General features: G+C 37.7%; 1 protein-coding gene and 2 long non-coding RNA genes across 7 annotated transcripts in view; 1 reads left to right on the top strand and 2 right to left on the bottom strand.

Annotated features, from left to right (window-relative positions):
* The window catches only part of LOC136258578 (uncharacterized), a 219,617-nt gene that overhangs the window by 125,631 nt on the left and 69,314 nt on the right, over positions 1–24,672 (bottom strand). The window lies entirely within an intron of this gene.
* Positions 8,853–18,340, top strand: LOC136258106 (uncharacterized). Of its 2 annotated transcripts, none has more exons than XR_010702585.1 (3): positions 8,853–9,082; positions 14,529–14,670; positions 17,531–18,340. It is a non-coding gene; the product is annotated as an uncharacterized lncRNA (long non-coding RNA). The 2 variants fall into 2 exon arrangements; XR_010702584.1 differs by lacking the exon at positions 8,853–9,082 and adding an exon at positions 13,202–13,471.
* LOC136257803 (uncharacterized) lies at positions 21,898–24,054 on the bottom strand. Its single transcript, XR_010702169.1, has 2 exons — positions 23,585–24,054; positions 21,898–23,207 (listed from the first exon to the last, which is right to left on the bottom strand). It is a non-coding gene; the product is annotated as an uncharacterized lncRNA (long non-coding RNA).

Below are 24,672 nucleotides of genomic sequence, written 5' to 3'. Positions count from 1 at the left end.
ATACAGTATACCAACAGGGATTGGAAACGGAAGTAACTCACGTGATATCTATGTACAAATTCCCAATATAACGCAACAGACGTGAAATACCATCCGTGTCTCGAGCGCGAGTGACCGTCACCATAGATACCAGTGCAGCGCCAATTCGTTAGAAGCCACTTTTGTGCACGTTGTAGAAGAATTACAGCCTAAGCGTTGCGACAATTGGGCTAATTACTGTTCTACTCGAGGGCGATATTGCCTGTGCGTGTTCTAGTACCAGGGCCGCCCACAGGGGGGGGCAACTGGGGCATTTTGCCCCGGGCCCCAGCCTGAAAGGGGCCTCCTGAATACCTGTTTAAAAGATCGATATACTCTAATAGAGCAGTCAGATCTAAATACTCTAATAGATCAGTCACGGTATTCTTCAGAGGAGCAGTGTAGCAAGCTTATAGATAAGGAGATATGGTTGGTGCTGGGTAATTATTGTCATTGCCAGCAGGTTGTGACCTTTTTTTTTTTTTTTGGTCTTCACCTTACAACTTGGGTGAAGGTCCCCACTTTAACTCTTTGCCCTGGGCCCCTTAATTTCTCTGGGCGGCTCTGTCTAGTACACGAGTGATTTGAAATGACCATTGACGCTAACTTCTGTGGTAAGCTTATTGTAACCCAGCAGCGCTTCTAGCAGTTGTGTTATTTTGTAAGCCTGCCAGTAAGAGCAGTTAGAAAAGTATTATGTTTTCTGGTGTTTACATCGTCAGTGCCGTGTAAATAGCTTATTGAAATTGCTATTCGTGTTACCATACTGGACATTTTAATAATTTTACAGTTTACACTTGTGTTATTTTGGAGGACACATCAGTAACTTTGTGTACCAATATACCATGTCATTAGTTACTAGTACATTAGTAGAGTGTAACATAAATATTAGATTGTTCTGAAACCAATCCTACAGGAAATGGGAGGTGCAATGATGGAATCCATACCTACACACAATATTGCTGAATAACCACTGTTAACACTGAAGAATCTGAGAGTTGGTTACCATAAGGATGAAGAACACACATTCAGCAACAAAATATATTCCAGTATATGTATGTGCAGAACAATCCAAGTGTTCAGATAGTGAACTTGAAGCCATGTTGTCAATACATTAACACGGAAGTATCATTTACCAGAAGATATTGATAGTGAATCTTGAGCTGTGCTTCTCACATCAGTGCACACTTGGTGGTAACTGGTTATATTTGTTTTTTACCTTCCTTTACGTTTTGCTTGTGTAGTGTTGCAAAATTAATGTTAGCTATTGTGTTGTACTATTATAGCAATGAGCATGCGCGTTATCAGTTGGTCACTAATATACTGAGCTTTAAATTGTGTTGTACTGTATATAGAAGGTACTAGCTCTGTTGAATGTGAGGTGTAGACAAGCCGGCATGAAGGGTGCATGTGGGTTGTATGAAACCGGAGTTGTGCTTGCTAGTCACATGACATCATGGTCTTGCGTCTATCAGTTACACTGCCAGGCATTAACTAGCTCATACCAGTCCCACCACCACATGGTCTGACAGAGTAAACATGTATACACATTAATGACTGCCACCCAGCAATGGCTGGAAAGGAAGAACAATAGTTTCCGATTGCCAGAGGGTAAGTGACTAACTCATAAATCAACCTATAATCCAACTGATGGCAAGGCTAGTCCACTGACGCGAGAGTGCCCATATCCAGATTGCTTCCAGTACTCATCTAAATCGCTGCTTGAATGTTTCTGACTATACGGTGGGTACAGGCGGTTGGCTTCCATCGGACCCCCCGCCAGTCTTGAAAGTCGGCAGTGCGCGAGCGACCGTCACTATAGGAACTTTCACACCGAGATACTTCTCGTGCTGTGCGTTGACAATGACTAGCTAGTTATCTAATTAGTGTTCTATTGAAGAGGGGACTTTTTTTTGTAGAGTTGTGAGTGCCGGATATGAGACACGCTCTTTACGTCATGCGAGACACGGATATGTTTGTGCGCGAGTCTCCGTTTCCAATCCCTGTTGGTAAACTGTGTCTATGCTCCCACTAATTACATTCCATTCCCACAAGTACACTATGCTAGAGTCTCCAGACCCTTCCTGTTAGCGAAGGGGCGGCCGCGCAAGACTATAGTGTTAGTTGTCAATCCGGTGGATTCTGGTGGTATACATGGTTCAACAATGCGGTAAGTGTACTTGAATATAGTATAAGCTGTCAATAATTGTTTGTGCACTGCTAAACTAAGGTTTTTTTGTGATAAGCATGCTTGAGGAAGGGTCTGGGGGACGAGACAAATGTTTTGACGGCAGTTGATGATGGCCAGGAAAAGAACTGCGAGAAGAACTACTGTGACAGTGTGATAGTAGGGAAAAATTCCCACTGCCTAGGGGCATGTAACTAGCATTATCTACAGCTACTGTATTATGTTGCTGATATGTACATCAGGGCCAAGAATAAAGGTGAAAGTGGTAGTAGTAACGCACAATCCTATTATTCTGCTGAACAGGCAAGGGAGGGAGTCTGGGACTCTTGGGGGCATGCTCCCTCAGGAAAGTATAAATACTGCACCTTTTTTATTTTAATTACTTCATCAAGTATAAAAATTTCACTCAAAAGGTGATGATCGAGGCTCTGGTCTTATGCACTGGTTGGAGTGGTTGCACCGATACTGCACTGTGACATCATTGAGGGGTTAGTGCTGGCATTGTCCATGGCAATACTATTCCATCTCTCTTGCATCTATACTGTACTGTACTGTACTGTACTGCAATGCCCTTGAGGGGTTAGTACCATCATTGTCCATCGCAATACTGTTCCATCTCCCATATACAAGTCTTGATGGTTGAGTCCTCTATTCCTTTCTCTGCTGCTCTAATCCTGAAGTTGTGACCAAAATATTAAAAAATGGTTATAACATGATAAATTATTATGATGATAACAATTACAAATGTATTCGTAGCTGTGCAGCAACTGTGAACTAATTAGGCACTTGCAAGTTTAATTAGGTGTCTGAAGCATTTAACATGCACAGATATGAGATATATTCATCACATGCAGGCAGTAAAGATAGATTTACTCTAATAGAACAGTCATACTACACTGTAACTTCATACTTCCAAATTTACTGTGTTATGAAACAATCATTATTATGTATGGATGTTACTGACTCTCCAAGATAATATTCTGCATTAATGTTAATTGCTCATTTCCAAAAAAAATTACCTTTTAAACCAAAATTAATGTAGAGTCCATCACTGACAAAAATGAGTGATATCCACCCCAAAACACCTTCGCTGTAAAAAAGGCTTGCCAAGAAACTACAAGTACATGGAACCCAATGTAAAAAAACAAAAAGAAAAAACAGCTCAGCTGAAGTGAAAAGTAACTGGTAACTTAAAGAGCTGATATCTGAAGCGGCCAAGAATACAACCAACTACAATTAATAAAATTTAATCCATGCAAGATCACCTTGTTTTTTAACAGGTGTGACAATGAAAGTAACTGGCAACTGAAATGGCTGATATCTGAAGCGGCCAAGAATGAATGGTCATATACAACTAATTCAAAAATTTAACACTGAACCTTTATAATTCAGCTGTGTTCTATATTCACTCTTGCTGCATCATAAAGTAATTTCTTTTAACTCTAATTGGCTGGTAATTTGGCCGCCTTTCTTTGCTCTATTATACTGACTATTAAAAAAGGCGGCCAAATTATACGATGCAGCAAGGGTGAATATAGAACACAGCTGAATTGTAAAGGTTGAGTGTTAAATTTTTGAATTAGATGTATGCGACCATTCATTCTTGGCCGCTTCAGATATCAGCCATTTCAGTTGCCAGTTACTTTCATGTACACACCTTTTTTTTAAAAAACCAAGGTGTTCTTGCATGTATTAAACTTTAGTAATTGTAGTTAGTTGTATTCTTGGCCGCTTCAGATATCAGCTCTTTAAGTTACCAGTTACTTTTCACTTCAGCTGAGCTGCTTTTCCTTTTTGTTTTTTACATTGGGTTCCATGTACTTGTAGTTTCTTGGGCATGCCTTTTTTACAGCGAAGGTGTTTTGGGGTGGATATAATTACTCCGAGATATTTGGCATAGGTGACTTCCTTTATTGAGTGGTTGTCAATTTAGGTGTGATGTTCTTTTTGTTAGAAATCCTTAAAAATTCACACTTGAGATTAAACATCATCTGTCATTTGTGTGACCATTGTGTGAGAAGATCAAGATCTCTCTGTAATTCATAACAGTCTTCTATGGAATGTATGTTACGGTAAAGAATGACATCATCAGTATATAGTCTGATCTTGCTTTGTACTTGTAAAGGGATGTCATTAATAAATAATAGAAATAACAAGGGGGCTAAAACAGTGCCCTGTGAAACACCAGAAAGAACATCAGATGAAGAGCTTTGTTTATTATCAAGCATTACTCTTTGTGAATGGTTACTAAGAAAATTCTTAATCCATGTAAGTAGAGTGCCTCTGATACCACAGTGATGTAACTTGTAAAATAGTCAGGAATAGGGAACTTTGTTGAAAGCTTTGCAAAAATCCAACAGTAACACGTCACATTGTGTTGAGGTGATGGCCATTCTAGATCTACTAACATAGATGTAACACTACTGTTATATCGGTAGTCTGACTTGACCCAACGAGCAGCACGTCGTTGTATCATTTCTAAATCAACTTATTAATTTTAAGGATATTACAACTACTTCAAAATATTCACTGAAGTAAGATTTGCCAGCAAGTAATTGCTAGCTATTTGGTGACGCCATGCGACACCAAATACTCAAGTACTTAATAAGAATTTTAGCACTTTGATAGAACACTGCTACTCAAATATTCATTAAGATCACATGACCCAGCTCACATGATGCATTTGCCATAAGGGAGTGATGCACTGAAAGCTATATAGGGTTTGATCACCATAATTTCTTGTCAGTAACACTAACATCAGTACTTTAATGTATCAGTGTTGTTATTTAAGAAAGCTGTATACTCAGCAGAGCTTAAACTCAGTATAAAATACGTCAAAATTAATGGGTATGAGATACCTGTTAACTACCTATTCATGATTGAGTACTCACACATTAACTCTGGAGAATGCTTAAATACCCAAAAAATTTTGGTTGTTTCAATCCTATAAACAAAGAAGAACAGGGATCATAGAAATAAAAAGTAGTGAAACAAGGGAGGTTACCTACATGATATACTAGTGGACATTTAATCCCTAATTTAGTCATAGGTATAGTGATTTGATGTCCACTAGTATATCTGCAAGTGTAGGTGGCCTCCCTTGTTTCACCACTTTTTATTTCTATTATCCTTAATATATTAACTTAAAAATTTAATTCTCCTTATACTTATATACAGTAATAATCATTTACTATAGGTGGGTGTGGCTTCATGCATACCTACTGTATGAACTTTAACAATGCAATCAGACAATATCACATCCCCAAAAGGTAGGTGTGGCTCACAGAAGCTAGCTTTACGCAAGACTAAATATTGGTTCATACAATCACTGTGCATTTTTGATTTGTACGTACATCCATGTATGCTTTTTTCTTTACACCGTGCATCAGACCACTGAACAATATTGCTACATTACAATGACACAACACAATTATAATTATGTATAACATAACCATGTTCACGTTGAGCTGAATCCTCAAAAACATTTAAGAACTCATGGATGCAATTATACACGATCTTACTTCTTGACCCACTAAAAATATTTCAAAATCTTGTTTTCAAATGTTTGACATAATATTTATTGCCAATCAAAAATTTCACAGTACATTTCCTATCGGAAAGCCATATAAGTACAGCGTCTATTATAGCCCTTTCCCGAAATTGTAATGGAGCCAAACCATACGTGTCTGTTGTTGACACCTTTGCTGTTACCAATAATCATCTGGTTGGCTGAAATGTTAACTCTGTTGAGAAAAAATCCACTTCTAATTTTTAGCTGTTTTTCAGGATTCAGCTCAACGTCAACATACATAGTTAGGTGGATTGAAATGTGCAATTATTATAATAGCTTTATTCAGTTAGAGCATCTATTTGGGGTATTGGGAATTTTTAGGATTGATCTGTATTGGTGGGACATATGGGCGAGTCCTAAGGATGTCCACCCAGTCCCATATGGGACCAAAAGGATAGGAAAGACAAGTAGCATTGAGCTGTATTGGTGGAACCAATGGAATAATCCTAAGGATGTCCACTCAGTCCTATATGGGACCAAAAGGATAGGATGGACAAGTAGGATTGAGCTATATTGGTGGGACATATGGGACAGTCCTTAGGATGTCCACTATATCCTGTATGGGAACAAAATGATAGGATGGACAAGTAGGATTGAGCTATATTGGTGGGACATATAGGACAGTCCTTAGGATGTCCACTATATCCTGTATGGGAACAAAATGATAGGAGAGACAAGTAGGATTGAATTGTATTGATGTCACCAATGGAATAATCCTAAGGATGTCCACCCAGTCCTATATGGGACCAAAAGGATAGGATGGACAAGTAGGATTGAGCTATATTGGTGGGACATATAGGACAGTCCTTAGGATGTCCACTATATCCTATATGGGACCAAAATGATAGGAAAGACAAGTAGGATTGAGCTGTATTGGTTGGACCAATGGGATAATCTTAAGGATGTCCACTCAGTCCTATATGGGACCAAAAGGTTAGGACAGATGAGTAGGATTGAGCTGTATTGGTGGGACATATAAGACAGTCCTTAGGATGCCCACTATATCCTATTTGGAACCAAAAGGATAGGATGGACAAGTAGGGTTGAGCTGTATTGGTGGGACCAATGGGACAGTCCTCAGGATGTCCACCCAGTCCTATATGGGACCAAAAGGATAGGACAGACAAGTAGGATTGAGCTGTATTAGTGGGACATATAGGACAGTCCTTAGGATGTCCATTATATCCTATATGGGACCAAAAAGATAAGGCGGAAAAGTAGGATTGAGCTGTATTAATGGGACATATAGGACAGTCCTTAGGATGTCCACCCAGTCCTATATGGAACCAAAAGGATAGGATGGACAAGTAGGATTGAGCTGTATTGGTGGGACCAATGAGACAGTCCTAAGGATGTCCACCCAATCCTATATGGGACCAAAAGACTAGGATGGACAAATTGTATAGGTTGGACATAAAGGACAGCCCTCAGGGTGTCCACCCTGTCTTATGGCATATAAAGGACCTAAAGGACACCCTATATGGGATAGGGACTTGACGTTTCACACCCATAGCTTCTTTATCTAGGAGATATACTCAATTATATCAGACTATGTAGCAGTTTCACATAGCGTGGGACAACAATTAACTTACAAATTGGATGATTTGTTCATTTATAAAACCAAACATTTTTTCTCTTTAGACTGTGATTTAATAGAAGAAAAGCACTAAGAACACATGATTAAACTATCTAGGATCCCTTTTTATCCATTTTAGATTGTAGGAATGGAAGTCTTTGTCAAAAAAGTGATTTGTCATCATTTGTTCCACCTGATAACTAAACAGCACTATAAACTGATATTGAAAAGTTAGTTTGTTATGTATTAGACAGTAAATCAGCCATATCTTTGGAATGCTTCATTGTATCATCACAAAATTTTCACACAAGGTAGATAACTACTTACTGCTTCATTTTAGCAATAAAATAGTAATTTGACCAAATTGAATGTGCAAAAATGTATGGTTTTCCAAACTAGGGTCACAAATTTGAATACTTGATCATGATAGACTCATGATAAACTCATATGCATTCTGTCTATGATTAACTTTTGTTTGATGAAATGCTTGCTGTAGGATATACGTATATATATACACAAACCCTTTGCTAAATGACTTGTTCTACTGCAATAACCATGACCTGCAACAGTAAATATTTTTTGTCTTGTTGCAGGTACTAGCTAGCCAAAAATGATGCTGAGTGTCTTAGATGGCATGATTCTCATAGATGTAAAGAATTTCCTTAAAATTGGCTAAAGAATCACTGCAGCTGTGCATGTTGTTCAAATATGTGACTGGATTTTGGAAAAACGATCCAAATCGCACATTGGAAGTTCCGAGATAAACGGTTTTAAAGAATTCAAGCCAGCATAACTCTCCAAGGATAGCAAGCACGCGTATGAAAGTTACACAAAAGATGCATCAATCTGTTACCTTTCAAGCCACTTCCAGTACTTGTAGCTGCTTGTACAGTTTCCCGCCAAATAAGATAGAAAATCTGAGCAGTTGGACGAGCGAAGTAGTATCACGAGTGCTCACAAAGGGGTGGAGGCTGGGGGGTGGAGGCTGGGGGGTGGAGGCTGGGGGGTGGAGGCTGGGGGGTGGAGGCTGGGGGGTGGTGGGGAGGGCAAAAGTTAGACCTCAAAATGGAGGCAGACCACGATTGGAGTCCAGACACGAGATTACAGGGCTGTGCTGGCTCCTTAGTGGCTGATATGTAGCAAAATCAACAGAGAACACGTCTGGCCAACATTATAAGGCTGTCCACCAGTAAGCCACTGACTCTTGCCAAGCCAGGTCCTTCACAAGGCCTGAAACCGCCATTTGAGCACTCCACACCACCCAGAAAAGACGTGTGTAAAAACCAGCCTCGTGTAGTTTGAGTAGTGCTGAGGGTCAAAACTTGTAGTACGATGGTGTAGCTATCCACTGGTGGTGTTAGTTTGATTTTGCCTGATGTGCGATTTGGATCGGTTCTGTAAAATCTGGTCACATATATATTGTTGTGCACATTAAATTAATATATGGTTAACTATTCTAATGCAAATTGTACTAGATGAAGTTACCACAAGATATGATGAAATGTAATGGCAAACTCAACAAGTAATGACACAAAGAATATGCAGTAATAGGGAAAGGACTGTATGTAACTCTACACTGTTGGATTGGGACTCGTAATGAAGTTGAATACTCAGCACTGTAGACTCTGGCACAATTAAAAGTCAATGTATGCTATGTAGCTAATTCTCGACCCATAACTGGTTTCAGCAACTAGACAAACTGACCAGATAACAGAATGGCTTCACTAAGGTACAGTAAGAGGCCAGTATTTACATGTGTATTTAACATTGATTGTGATGGAACAATAAATACAGCAATTTGCATGTAAAGTATTTGTGACTGAATTTGACAAAACAAGGCTTCGACGCACAAAGCTTCGTTAGGAGATATGGCGGTTTTAAGGAATCATTATGTAATAATTTCCCAGTGCCTACAGCTGTGCAAACAAAATTTGCACCAATTATTCATCTATTTACTAGCTATCACTGAGTGGGTGTATACATTTCTGATACCCAAAGTTTGCCCTGTTTTGGGCAGCTTTTTTCGAGCGGGTAATAATATCACAGGTGGCAGTAATAGGGTGGGGGATGGTTAGTGGGAGGGTGGTGGGTGGTGGGTGGACTTAATATAGGGTATAAAATGAAGTAAGAAGACAATTGGAATCCAGAGGCCAAGTTTGGGCTCTCCATGGCCCTCCATGGCTCTCAAATCACTCCAAATTGACTGAGAACACTATTGGTGAGCTCTCTGTGAAGTCCCAGCTCATTACACACCATTATCACAAAGCCATGGCCATTCAATGGCACCAATCTCCCACTCGTGGCTTTGACAGGGTCGGAAGAAAGCTGCCACAGAAACCAGACTTGCCAGTCCTGAAGGAAGTACAGTGTGGAATATGATAGTGTATTAGGCCAGCAATCCATTTCTGGTAAAAATGTAAGTTTGATTTTGTGTGTGTGGAAGCCTTGTTATGTGAAATCCGGTCACAATTTATGGTACAGTAGCTATATAGGTACATACCTGATCCAGAAACTGCTTAACGTGCTATGTAATTATACGTAAATACATGTACAATACACTTTACCCATGTTATTTTCTTACAAGAAGCATGTTTATTGCAGAGGATGTGGTTGTTTGTGTATTTATATTTCTACATAAATTTTGTCATAGCATAGTCAGGTCTGTTTCCCTATAAGTCATGTACGTTTATATTGCAGTATGTGATCACCTTTGTTACAAACAAAGGTTTCCCATAGCTTATATCTTCAAGTGTATAATGATAACTGTGGCCATTGTAATAGAAAGTTGAGACCACTTGTTGTTTACATCAAATCCTATATCCAAGGTTCATAAATTCTTTGTACCTTCTTTGACTTAGCTACCTACATGCATGTATATAGCTATAAAATAAGCATTTAGTGGTAGCCAGGCTGCATAAAAATTGATATTATTTAAGTATACCACTTATAGTCGGTTCACGTTCACCTGAGCCCTCATTTCTTGTTAAAAGCTCTTGTTACATGGGCCAGCTACCCAAACATTTAGTAGCACTGTGAAACCCTTTAAACACCAAAACTGTTAATCAAAAAATGCTTTGATAGGGGCAAGAACAAGTGAGATATGAGGGTTTAAAAATATCCCATACATTTAGTATGGATGATTCAGATGCACAAACATGCCTACAACAACCTTATATGTGACCGGATTTGCAAAAAGGGGTCTTCCACACATGCAATTTACCAACTTTGATAATTAATAACTTAAGATGGGAAAAATTATTGACTTGAAATTATATCAATAGTGAGTACTGACATAGCTTAATGGATGGAGAAGATTTAAGGTTTATATATTAAGTGAACACTAAGTTATACTATCACAAGTTCAGAGAATTGGATGTGTGTGGAAGACCCTTCTTCACAAATTTATATAGTTTATTCACGTAGAGTTTATACTTCAAATATAATTATTGAAATTTGATTCACTATGTAGGGTACTATAGACTTGTTAAAACATTTCTAAATTTTTGGTATTCCCATTCCCTAGCATGTAGTGGAGCAGCAAATAACCACCTGTCAGCAGTGTTTCACTGTTGAATTGTGCCATTTAGGCAATACAGAAGGTTGTGGAGTCTTAAAAGGTGCTACAAAGGCTAAAACACCTGCCACATGATTATTATTTCTAGAGATGCTTAATATGCATGAAGGTTCTGGGTGACAGTTTAAAGTTTGAATTCAGGTTAAATGTCTAGTTAAGAGAGGTGATATGTCTGCTTTTTAAGCTAAAAAGTATTTATTTCTGAGTGATAAACTGATAGGCACATCAAAGTGATAATTATAGCTGTTCTTCATGCTGGATCTGCCATTCAGCATAGTAATTGTACCCTTAACAAAAGTTATATCAGAAACACCTACATTCCTATCTTTGTTCTATCCACTGCTTTTTGTTTAGTGTAAATTAATACAGGAAATGAGTTGCATTCCTCACATAAATTTGGTTTGTGGTGTGTAACTTAATCTTGTTGTTCTCCAAACAATGTGTAATGAAATTTTCTGGGGGGAAAGGATATAAGATACGGTATTTTCCAGGGGAAAGTTCATGTATTCATGTATTGTTTATGCGTAACATAATTGCCATACCCAAGTCAGGTAGGTGTTACATATTTTCCCAGGGAAACACTAGCATGATAAGCAAAATAATTATACCACACTATAAATTTATTTCCTGTGATGATCATGATGTATCACAGTAAAATAGCGATAGCCAGTAGAGCAAGCAGATAGCTATGTGACAACTGGATATATAATGGCAACTATATCACAATTAAAGGGGGATTAAAACAGCATTATTTTTAATGACTTCGGTCTCTTCTGGATACAGATCTAAACTTTTGTAGGCATGTAAAAGTCCCCACTGCACTATATTTGATGCCTTACGTGGCCTTGGTAGTACTACTGCAGTGCATGATGTACATCCAGAGCTCACAGGGGCATGTTGGCATGTAGCTATCCCTATATTATAAAAACATTAGGAAGAAGCTTTTGTGGGTTAGCAACATTTGTGACCAGATTTTGGAAAATCAGTTCACATGTGAAATACATAGAAATCTATACTTTGTTGTGTCACCATTAAAGCACTGTGCGTGCACACCTAACAAATATTTCACAAGATTAATTTTGTTATAATTCAAGGTACTGACTACTGATAAGCTGATTAGTAGTCTGGAATACCTCAATTTGATCTTATAAATATTTGAGTTGTGAAATGTACATTAAAGCTTATTTTCCAAAATCTGGTCACATTTCTTACAGTTTTCTTGGAACATTATAACCAGTGAATATCCTATTAGAGTATTTCACAACAAAAGTGATTGTTCTTTTAGAATATCAATCTGAGGAGCTATGTACAATGCATTTGAGTGCCCTAATTTAGTTCACAGTTACTACTGACTGCTCTGTTAGGGAGTATTGATCTCTTCGTGAAATTAAAATACCCACCTAATATGCTAGCATTTTGATGCATGCCATAGCGCTCCAGCCTATTATGCTTTTTTATTATGCTGCCATATTTGACACAGCCTGAGTAACATCTAACAGAATACAGATTTTCTGTGAGTGTTTTTCTGAAATTTTGATCTTGCATAGTAAAAGTGCTGATAATCTAAAGCTATCTTTCGCTTACAACTACTTTTAATCACTTTCCATTACGTACATGCATGTAGCTATATCCTTATTGTCATGATAATGTGTAATACACATTAAAGATAATTATTATTATCTTCAATTATATAGTGAAGAATTTAGAGCAATCGAGCAGTGACAATAAACTGTGAACTAATTTTCCTTGGCCTAAAGCTTAAATATATGCTGGATGTGCAGTCAGTCATTCATGGCCAATAAATTCTATACACTATACAGCACACCTCTTGTGAATATCGTAATTGACTCACAAGTTTGTCACAAAAGTGTGAGCATAAATTCGAATACTTGATCATGATAAACTCACAATAAACTCATGTATGTTAATTCTGTCTATGATTAACTTTTGATTGATGAAATGCTTGCTGAAGGACATACACAAACCTTTTGTTAAATGACTTGTTCTACTGCAATAACCATGGCCTGCAACAGTAACTATTTTTGTCTTCTTGCACTAGCCAACAATGATGCTGAGTGTCTTAGATGGCATGATTCTTGTAGACATAAAGAATTTGTGTATATTAAATCAAGAGTAAATGCGACCGAATTTTGGAAAATCGTCGATATACGCACAATAGTACTTTTGTAATAAAACGCAATTAAAACTATGGGTAAAAAACGTAAGCTCCAGAAAAAAAATTACGCAAGTTTTATTGCCTCACTGGTGGGCGAATTAAGCCTCCAATGGATAAATTCTGGGCATCATCGTGTTTGCCTGTTCATAGGGAGTACCAAAATCTTTGTTTCATCTCTATACACGAAAGTTACAGATGCTTGTTTACGTTGTGGTGATGAAAGAATTTACCGACGATCGTTTTTCAGTGAATTTTCCTTCCTTCTCAGACACAGAAGCATGCCTGGGGCAAAAACTATACTTTGATGGATGCATAAATTCATGGTGAACATAATGAGTGAAGATTCAATTCTGTACGCCATTGTATCAGTAAGTTATGATAGTTTATGTAAGTGCCTGTAGATTCTTTTCTCGATAGCTTCTGTACATATCAATTTATTTGCTCGTCCGGCTGTCTTGTGCTGTATTTCCAATGCTGCTTAACTTATGAAGCTAACACTTAGCTAGTCCATTCCTCAGTCCCTGTAGAAAACAAAGAACAAATAAAATGCATTTTGAAAATTGTGCATATATTGACGGTTTTCTAAAATTAGGTCACAAATACTGTATAGTTAACTATTCTAATGCAAATTGTACCAGATGTAGCTACCAACAAGGTATAATGAAATGTAACAGCAAACTCAGCAAGTAACAACACAAAGAATATGCAGTAATAGGGAAAGGACTCTATGTAGTTCTACACTGTTGGATTGAGACTCGTAATGAAGTTCAATACTCAGCACTGTACATACTGGCACAATTAAAGATTGTTGTATGCTATGTAGCTAATTCTCGACCCCTCACTGGTTTCAACAACTAGATAAACTGACCATATAACAGATGGTGGCTTCACTAAGATACAGTAAGAGGCCGGTGTTTACATGAGTATTTAACATTTATTGTGATGGAACAATAAATACAGCAATTTACGTACATGTAAAGCATTTGTAGTGAAAACATGCAAACACTATAACCTTACGTAGCTCCAGCTAGCTATGTACGTAGCTGGACATCACACAGCAATAACCCTCCAGATTCCTATGTAAAGCAAGAAATTATACACATGAATTACACACAAATAGCTAGCTACACATGCATTATTGTAACTGTTAGTAAACCAATTGCACTTAAGTATTCATGAGCTACAGTGCTTGTACTTTAAGTTCTTGCACGAGTACTCAAGGCACAGTTGCATGGTATTACTTCTATGCTGATGGGTCGTTTTGTGTATGTAGTTTCGTAGTAGTAGTAGTATTGATATGTTTGTGTGTATATTGGATTGTGCATATACGTACCAAGCACATGCATGTCCACTAAATACATTCATACCAATACCTGTGTATTTTATTATTATGTGCTGTATGCTATATAAATACTATTCTTACAGGTTTCTGAAGTTATCTACTGTACAAATAGTGGACCTTACTACAGACTCACAGGACCTTACAGGAGTGACACAGTTAACACTCGCTCCACCTCGCAGGACCAGTTCTGTATAATGACCACATCACTGGAATTGACCATCACTAGTAAGTGGACCCTACCTGAGTAAATAAGTGTAGGCTCCCACAACATACCATACCGTTGGCTATAATAATTATTGACTCTTGCACAGCATACAATAAGAGACACTACAAAACTGATCAAACTTGAATTATATAGCTACATTGCAAAATCTGTATATTTTGTGGAGTGGGGGCTAGCAAAATTATAATAAACTGAACAAAAAAATTGTTGACCAGCCCAGAACAACTCAGGAAAAAACCTACAGGCTCACTTTTTTTTTTGGCCATGTAGGAAAAAACCCAAAATGCTCCACTCCACAGTGTGTGTGCCAATATAAAGTCAAAATTATGAGTCTCCTTCTCCTACGATCAGTTATCTAACATCTGAGTCAAGGAAAACCAGAAGGGAGGGTGGGTGGGCCCAACCTGTAACACTCTTGTGGCCTAGAATGAATTATATTTCACAACACACCTTTATACCAAGCATCACGTGCTATGCATGACACAACCATGACGTATTAACGTGGGAGCTTATTTTCTGTCTAATTCATTTCATTCAAATGCCAGAAAATACTCTAGCCTCTTTGAGGCTAAAATTCACTCTTTACAGAAAGCTTGTCTATAAGTCTGTAATGTTTGGTAATGTAAATAGTAAGCTTTCATACAGTATGATTACATGGTAAAGTATTTTTTATTTTACGTACGTAGTGTGAAAAGCTCCCTCGGTGAACATTTATAGCCTCACAAATAAGGCCACGACCATGTCAAGTGGTTACCAAGCATAAAATGTAGTTCATGGCCTCATTTAGTCTCGTGTAGCCAGACCCTATTTCTCCGCACGGCGCTTATTGATTGGAAATTATAAGCGCCATGCGGAGAAATAGGGTCTGGCTACGCGAGACTAGGCCTCATTAGTAACACCTATACATTAGTGCTGTACACTGGTGTCCAATTAACCGGTTATTAACCGGTGTTGTCTAGGTCAGCCAATAACCAGTGAAGAAACCTTTAAACCGGTTATTGCCCACCCACTTGGTAAACCATAAATTACCCCTGCTGACAAGTGTTAACATCATAACATAACCTCAAAGAATGTGTAAATATGTGATTGTAATAACTGTTATTGCTAGACAGGATGTTGATGGTCACTTTGGTACCACCCTAAACCTTCCAGCAGGCTTGTTGACTCGCATTATGTCTGCCAATATACAAACAAACCAATTAACAGGTTATTGCCAATTATTGGTAGGAAATTAACCGGTGACAAAAATTTTGTAGGTGTACAGCACTACTATACATATATAGTAGTCCAGCACCTAAGCCAAATATTCGTTCACTTTTTGATAAAAGCACCATTTTTTTTACAGAGTATATGGAGCATGCACTAAGTGTTTTAAGAAGGGGAGGCACGTAAAAAGTCCTCAGGAACACCCCTTTTTGCACCCTGACAAGAAAACTATATGTTACTATTAAAAATCAATCATGTTTCTATCAAGTTAACTGCTGGGCGTAGTATCATAGTAGTACAAAGCATACAGCTGGAACATAATAGCCTATTAGTAATCTATAAAAAAACAAACAGTTTTCTCACCTAGGCAGTAAACAAAATCACTAAAATTTCCATTTGCACAGATTCTGTTAAGTTTTGGACCTTCAATGCTGATGATTGTGTAGTACTATGTACAAGGATCATCCTGATGTGTATCGTTTTTTTTATTGAAGGGGTATTACAAAAGTTAATTAATGCTAAAGTTTTAATAGGTCACAGGTGGATATCTCAACAACTACGGCATCAAGCACAGAACTTGAACAAAAGGTCCCTCGTCCTTATACTGGGCACCATATGAAAGGTAATTAAATTTCTAGTTTAATAAAGGTAGTTGCAAGTTGTTTCAACATCTTGTTCTCATCTCAAGTTACAGCACTTTTAATTCAGTGTAATATAGCATAAACAAAAAAAGCACACAGATGAGTATTAAGGTATTTCTTAGTGCTGTGATAATGCTCAAAATAAGCATAAAGGAGCTGGGTTCCAATGAAGTGAGATTTTGAGCACTAAGAAGTACCTTATGTCACATCCTTGTGCTTTTCTTGCTTATGCTATATTACGCTGAATTGAAAATGCTGTAACTTGAGAACAAGATGTTGAAACAACTTGCAACTACCTTCATTAAACTAGTAGTTTAATTACCTTTCATATGGTGCCCAGTATAAGGATGAGGGACCTTTTGTTCAAGTTCTGTGCTTGATAATTGAACTGCTGTAGTTGTTGAAATATCCACCTGTGACCTATTAAAACTTTAGCATTAAATAACTTTTGTTATACCCCTTCAATAAAAAAACGATACACATCAGGATGATCCTTGCACATAATACTACACAATCATCAGCATTGAAGGTCCAAAACTTAACAGATCCTTGCAAATGGAAATTTTAGTGATTTTGTTTACTGCCTAGGTGAGAAAACTGTTTGGATTACTAATAGGCTATTATGTTCCAGCTGTATGCTTTGTACTACTATGATACTAGGCGCAGCAGTTAACTTGATAGAAACATGATTGATTTTTAATAGTACAAATAGTTTTCTAGTCAGGGTGCAAAAAGGGGTGTTCCTGAGGACTTTTTACGTGCCTTCCCTTCTTAAAACACTTAGTGCACGCTCCATATACTCTGTAAAAAAAATTGGTGCTTTTATCAAAAAGTGAACGATTATGTCAATTTTAAGGGCTTATGTACTGCACTATAGTGACCATGTTACGTAGGTGACTCCTAAAGACACTTGTTATTGTGGCCACCATGTATTTATTGCCCGGCCTCTTCTTTGTTTCAAGTAATGGTCCTATGTATCTACCATATGCTTGTACGTTTTATCTTCTATTTTTAGGCTAGTAGCTGGACATGGTCTCTCTTGTTCCCTAGTCCACTCACACTCCTCCAGTGAGTTACCTCAGGAGGTTCAGTCACTAGGTGGGTGTGACCAGTCATCATGTGATACATCCAGTAAGATCACTAGAAGTGACCACACACCCCTTACAGCTGCTAGTGAGGTAGAGTTCAGGAACAACCTCGCCATACTGGATGCTAACATTGCTAAACTGCAGCTGCAGTTCCAGATTGCTAAGAGCTCCTTTAACTAATGGAAGAAACCTTGTGTATGTGTTGTACTACCTTGCGTATCACCCAACCCATTATACATGATGTATCATCATATGTGACCCAGCCTGGGAAAACCGGTCTTATCACCTATTTACAAGTATTAAGAAATGCTGGTTTTAATTTAGTATGTGTAACTCGCTAATGGTTGAAGCTATGTGTACCAAATTTTCACATGTTTTACACCAATTCCTTACCTTTCAGAGCACCCACTGTGCAAGTAGACAGCAGCCAAGTTTCGTACCATTTTAGATAGTTTTTAAATTAAGGTTGACTGTATCAGGCGAGCTGTAAAATGGGATGGAGGCAGGGGCCTGGAAGGAGGGCAAGAGGCTGTTTAAAAAATAGAAAGGAAGGTATAAGAATGGTTTAGGCCAAGTTATGGGCCATTCAGGTCTCAAAACTAGCTAAAATGAAAGCGCATTTACAGCACAGGTTTTTATCAACACCACAGTGCTGTACAGCCACATACAGCCAACCCCAGGCTGGCCAAAGCTCCATTAGGGTCCCACACCGCTTACACGGATTGTAACTGTGCTTGCATGAGAAAAGCAGACCACTTCTGATTTTGCTAATGAAACTTGATTGTTCATTCATGTAGCTTTGTGTTAATGGCGAAAAATTGAATCTGCTGACTTGGGCAACGAGACCGGTTTTCCCAGACCCAGTACTATAATAGTATTGTTATAATATTGTAATATTTTCTCATGCATATAGAAGTAAGAGCTTGTACTCCAAAAAGAAGGCTTAGCAAGCTGTCCCAATTGTACGGCTGTATCATTTATGTATGCATATGTATGTATATATTTTAGTGATGGTAAAAATCTGAACATTGAAAGTGTGTAGAAGTGACTTAAGGGAAATTATTGTCTGTTGTGGTTTGCAACTTCAAATACATTGACAAACACTTCATAACTGGAAACTTCAGTACAATGTGGCAATGGTTAAGGAGAGGCCACCCTAGTGACATGCATGGTTTCACTGTTGTTTTGTAATATTTGGCTCCACTGTTGTGTTTTGTAAACGTGGAAGTAAACCCATCATTAATTTATGGTACAGTAGGTACATACCTGATCCAGAAACTGCTTAACGTGCTATGTAACTATACGTAAGCACATGTAACAATACACTTTACTCATGTTTTTTTTTCTTACAAGAAGCATGTTTACTGCAGAGGATGTGGTTGTTTGTGCATTAATACATTGTGTATGTGTGCATAAATTGTCATACATAGTCAGGTCTGTTTCCCTATAAGTCATGTATGTTTATATTACAGTATGTGATCACCTTTGTTACAAACAATGCTTTCCCATAGCTTATATCTTCCAGTGTATAATGGTAACTGTGGCCATTGTAATAGAAAGTTGAGACCACTTGTTGTTTACATCAAATCCTATATCCAAGGTCCATAAATTCTTTGTACCTTCTTTGACTTATCTACCTACATGCATGTATATGTGGTTTATAGCTATAAGATATGCATTTAGTGGTAGCCAGGCTGCATAAACATTGATATTATTTAAGTACACCACTTATAGTCGGTTCGCGTTCACGTGAGCCCTCATTTCTTGTTAAAAGCTCTTGTTACATGGGCCAACTACCCAAACATTTAGTAGCACTGTGAAACCCTTTAAACACCAAAATTGTTAATCAAAAAAATGCTTTGATGTGGGCAAGAACAAGTGAGATATGAGGGTTTAAAAATATCCCATACATTTAGTGTGGATGATTCAGGTGCACAAACATGTCTACAACAAGCTTATATGTGACTGGATTTACGAAAAGGGGTCTTCCACACATGCAATTTACCAACTTTGATAATTAATAACTTGAGATTGGAAAAATTATTGACTTGAAATTATATCAGTAGTGAGTACTGACATAGATTAATGGATGGAGAAGATTTAAGGTTTATGTTAAGTGAACACCCTCACAGGTTCAGAGAATTGGATGTGTGTGGAAGACCCTTTTTCACAAATTTATGTAGTATATTCACGTAGAGTTTATACTTCAAATATAATTATTGAAATTCACTATGTAGGGTACTATAGACTTGTTAAAACATTTCTAAATTTTGGTATTCCCATTCCCTAGCATGTAGTGGAGCAGCAAATAACCACCTGTCAGCAGTGTTTCACTGTTGAATTGTGCCATTTAGGCAATACAGAAGGTTGTGGAGTCTTAAAAGGTGCTACAAAGGCTAAAACACCTGCCACATGATTATTATTTCTAGAGGCGCTTAATATGCATGAAGGTGCTGGGTGACAGTTTAAAGTTTGAATTCAGGTTAAATGTCTAGTTAAGAGAGGTGATATGTCTGCTTTTTAAGCTAAAAAGTATTTGTTTCTGAGTGATAAACTGATAGGCACATCAAAGTGATAATTATAGCTGTTCTTCGTAAGGAGGGGGGTATGCCTAATGCTGGATCCGCCATTCAGCATAGTAATTGTACCTCTAACAAGTTTAATCGGAAACACCTACATTCCTATCTTTGTTCAGTCCACTGTGTTTTGTTTAGTGTAAATTAATACAGGAAATGAGTTGCATTCCTCACATCTAAATTTGGTTTGTGGTGTAACTTAATCTTGTTGTTCTCCAAATAATGTGTGATGAAATTTTCTGGGGGGGAAGGATATAAAATACGGTATTTTCCAGGGGAAAGTACTAGTCATGTCTTGTTTATGCGTAACATAATTGCCATACCCAAGTCAGGTAGGTGTTACATATTTTCCCAGGGAAACACTAGCATGATAAGCAAAATAATTATACCACACTATAAATTTATTTCCTGTGATGATCATGATGTATCACAGTAAAATAGCGATAGCCAGTAGAGCAAGCAGATAGCTATATGACAACTGGTTATATAATGGCAACTATATCACAATTAAAGGGTGATTAAAACAGCATTATTTTTAACGACTTTGGTCTCTTCTGGATACAGATCTAAACTTTTGTAGGCATGTAAAAGTCCCCACTGCATTATATTTGATGCCTTACGTGGCCTTGGTAGTACTATTGCAGTGCATGATGTACATCCAGAGCTCACAGGGGCATGTTGGCATGTAGCTATCCCTATATTATAAAAACATTAGGAAGAAGCTTTTGTGGGTTAGCAACATTTGTGACCAGATTTTGGAAAATCAGTTCACATGTGAAATACATAGAAATCTATACTTTGTTGTGTCACCATTAAAGCACTGTGCGTGCACACCTAACAAATATTTCACAAGATTAATTTTGTTATAATTCAAGGTACTGACTACTGATAAGCTGATTAGTAGTCTGGAATACCTCAATTTGATCTTATAAATATTTGAGTTGTGAAATGTACATTAATGCTTATTTTCCAAAATCTGGTCACATTTCTTACAGTTTTCTTGGAACATTATAACCAGTGAATATCCTAGAGTATTTCACAACAAAAACGATTGTTCTTTTAGAACATCAATCTGAGGAGCTATGTACAATGCATTTGAGTGCTCTAATGTAGTTCACAGTTACTACTGACTGCTCTGTTAGGGAGTATTGATCTCTTCGTGAAATTAAAATACCCACCTAATATGCTAGCATTTTGATGCATGCCATAGCGCTCCAGCCTATTATGCTTTTTTATTATCCTGCCATATTTGACACAGCCTGAGTAACATCTAACAGAATACAGATTGTTTGTGAGTGTTTTTCTGAAATTTTGATCTCGCATAGTAAAAGTGCTGATAATCTAAAGCTATCTTTCGCTTACAACTACCTTTAATCACTTTCCATTATGTACATGTAGCTATATCCTTATTGTCATGATAATGTGTAATACACATTGAAGATAATTATTATTATCTTCAATTATATAGTGAAGAATTTAGAGCAATCGAGCAGTGACAATAAACTGTGAACTAATTTTCCCTGGCCTAAAGCTTAAATATATGCTGGATGTGATAAATTCATTCATGGCCAATGAATTCTCAGAATAATATTGTATATGGTGATTGCATAGTACAGCCGATGCAGCTGGTTAATTTAGGTGGTGATATATAGCTATATGCCTAAACTTTACTACCCACAATGGTGCAGTGTATACTGCAGTACCATGATGATGCTATATACACACTAAAATGTTATAAATGTTTATATTTACATGTACAATTAAAATGAAGGATAGCTTCATACCACTTACAGAGCAACATAAAATTATATTACAAAATGTAGTACAGTATAATGTGTAGCTGTATAGGCATGTTCACATGCCAAAACTTGTGTGCATGTGTTTCATTGTGCATCTGTAGGAAAGTTTTCGCTACTGTTAACTAGATAATCTGTCCTTCTATCAAGCCTCGGGGCACTTGTCAGATCATTTTCCACTGATGTTCTGCTTGGTACAAACATTGTTGTCCTGGTTGGGAATCTCCCTGTCTCCTCTGCTGCTGTTGCTGCTGCAGGATCGGCTGGATCATTTGATTCACCTGTGCTAAATATTCCCATTACTCGCTTGTAGCCAGGTTTAAGTAGAACCATCACAAGTAGAGTAACCATTATAGGTAGTAATACACTTTTCAGACCTTGAAAATCATGAAAGCTTCCTAGAGTTAGTATATATGCAATTGCAATAATGGAGAGAATTACAGATATTACAAGTGAAATTGCCAAAAACAGAAAACAGAAAGTATGGCAACAGTCATGGCAACTATTCCCTTCATTTCTGTTACAACAGCACTTGGCTTCATTTCTGTTACAACAGCACTTGGCAATTGCTTTAACACTTCTAAGGATAAACATGAATGCACAGGCACCAACAAAAAGGATCAAAATGTAAATGAAAAAAGTCTGCAACGGGTCATTAATAAAGGCCATCAGCATGTAAGGAAGGAAGTTGAAGCCAATATAGATGAAATTGACAGACAGACTTATGGCTAATGGAACTTTCCAACTCCAGTCTTTTTTGCCTCTGTAAACAGCATATGGCAGAGCTACAGCAAATATCACAAAAGCCAAGAAGCCAGATATTCCAGCATGGAAAAAGGCTGTAGGTCTCCAATTTTGTGTATGATGTGTTCACTATCAGCTTCATAATGTAGCACTTTATAGCCGTAGTCAATGTTCGATATGAGTGAGACAATGTGAACTCCAACTAACCCAAGGTGCAGAACCACACTGGTTAGAAAAGTGGCAATCATATAGGCAATTTTAGTAGGATCAATTAGTTTCTCAGCTAAATTGAGTATCCATCCATAGACAAAGAAATAAGATAGTATAGCAAATGTTGTAAAAGTTGGAGGTGGCAAGATTGCCATTACTGTCATTATGTAGACAATGATATTGTAAGTCTCACTGTGTGTACCTCTAGCTTCTATAAAATATTTGCTCGCAAATTCAACTGGGCGATCATGGATGTCCTTCAATGCATATGTTTTAGCCTGCAATAGACACATGAGATAATGCCTTTTATTATTTATGTACCCATAACTATACATGTATGACACCGGCAGGGGCGGCTCCATGCAAGGTGTAGTATTTTTAGTTTTCCGCTGGTCAGCAAATAGAGCACTAAGAGCAGTCACATGCAATCAAGCATGAATGCATTAAACTACTGAAATAGCTATCAACTTCAAAGGGTCTAAAAATGTCCTAAGAATGGAGCATACTGCCAGACCACCACGCTGTACATAGCTCTATACTAGTGCGGAATTTATCACACTATTAGAACGGATGAAACCAGTCATCAAAATTTCTGCATGCATGGAGCCACTTGCTACATGACATATAAAAATATGATAGCTGTATATGTACATACCAAATATGTTAATCGGGAGACCAGGCTGCAGAATTCTTCTTGACACAGGCATGGCAATTCAATTGTAATATTTTGCTCAGCTACATTTACTGCAAAGAATGTGAACCAGAAAAGCGGTTTTGGACCCAACAGAAAAAAAGGTGAATCACTCCAAATAAAAGTACTTTCTTTGTCATGGCAGACCACAGAGACATTATCTTTGCAAACACTGTATTTGTAAGTAATTTCAACATAATGAGACGCGTCTTTGCCTGTTGGTAGAAAGACTTTTGTAAGGTCATCTTTAATACTTGGATTGCCCAATACGAAAGTCTCTAGATAATTATATTCACGTATACAAGATGTACATTCGGTTTCACTGGCCATTACGGAGCAGCTACACATAGTTAGCAATATAGAAACCCATACTAGTCTAAGAACGACGCAGCGCTTTATTGCAACCGATTTCATCATAGCCAGAGAGTCTGATACCTGTGAGACTGCACCCATAAACTAATTTTTGCACATTTATATAGTATAGCTATAGCTATATTGTAGGAATTTTTTTGCACGCCGCAGCTATAGGTGCTACGCACAACTGCATGCATGCATGCACGCCGTAGCTATACGTAGCTATCTACAGGGGCGGATCCAGAGTTTGGAAAGAGGGGGGGGGGGCACCTTTCTGAAAAACAGTTGAAGACCAAAAAAACTTGCTGAAAGCCAGTTGAAGACCAAACAAAAAAAAAAAAAAAAAAAGGTCACAACAATAATAGCTAGTTATCCTTACCAACTATATCACGTCTGTTATGTAAAATAAAATCCTATTTATAGCTTCATAGGTAAGCTACACTGCGTCATGAACATTGTGACTGCTTTATTAGAGTAATTGACTGCTCTATTAGAGTATCTCGATCTTGTATGCAATTTCTTGAGGGGGGGGGGGGGGCATTTGCCCCAAATGCCCCATCCTGGATCCGCCACTGATCTATGGTAGCTATAGTCTATATAAACTTTTGCGAATTTGCTACGAGGGACCGTGATAGGATTTTTAGGGCAAAAAATAGTTTGGCGAATTTGTAATTGCTAGCTAATCTGTATTGGACGAA

This window comes from Dysidea avara, chromosome 6 (genome assembly GCF_963678975.1).
Source record: "Dysidea avara chromosome 6, odDysAvar1.4, whole genome shotgun sequence".
Lineage (NCBI taxonomy): Eukaryota > Metazoa > Porifera > Demospongiae > Dictyoceratida > Dysideidae > Dysidea > Dysidea avara.
Note: the sequence above shows the minus strand (reverse complement) of the source record. Positions and strands in the feature narration are given on the sequence as shown.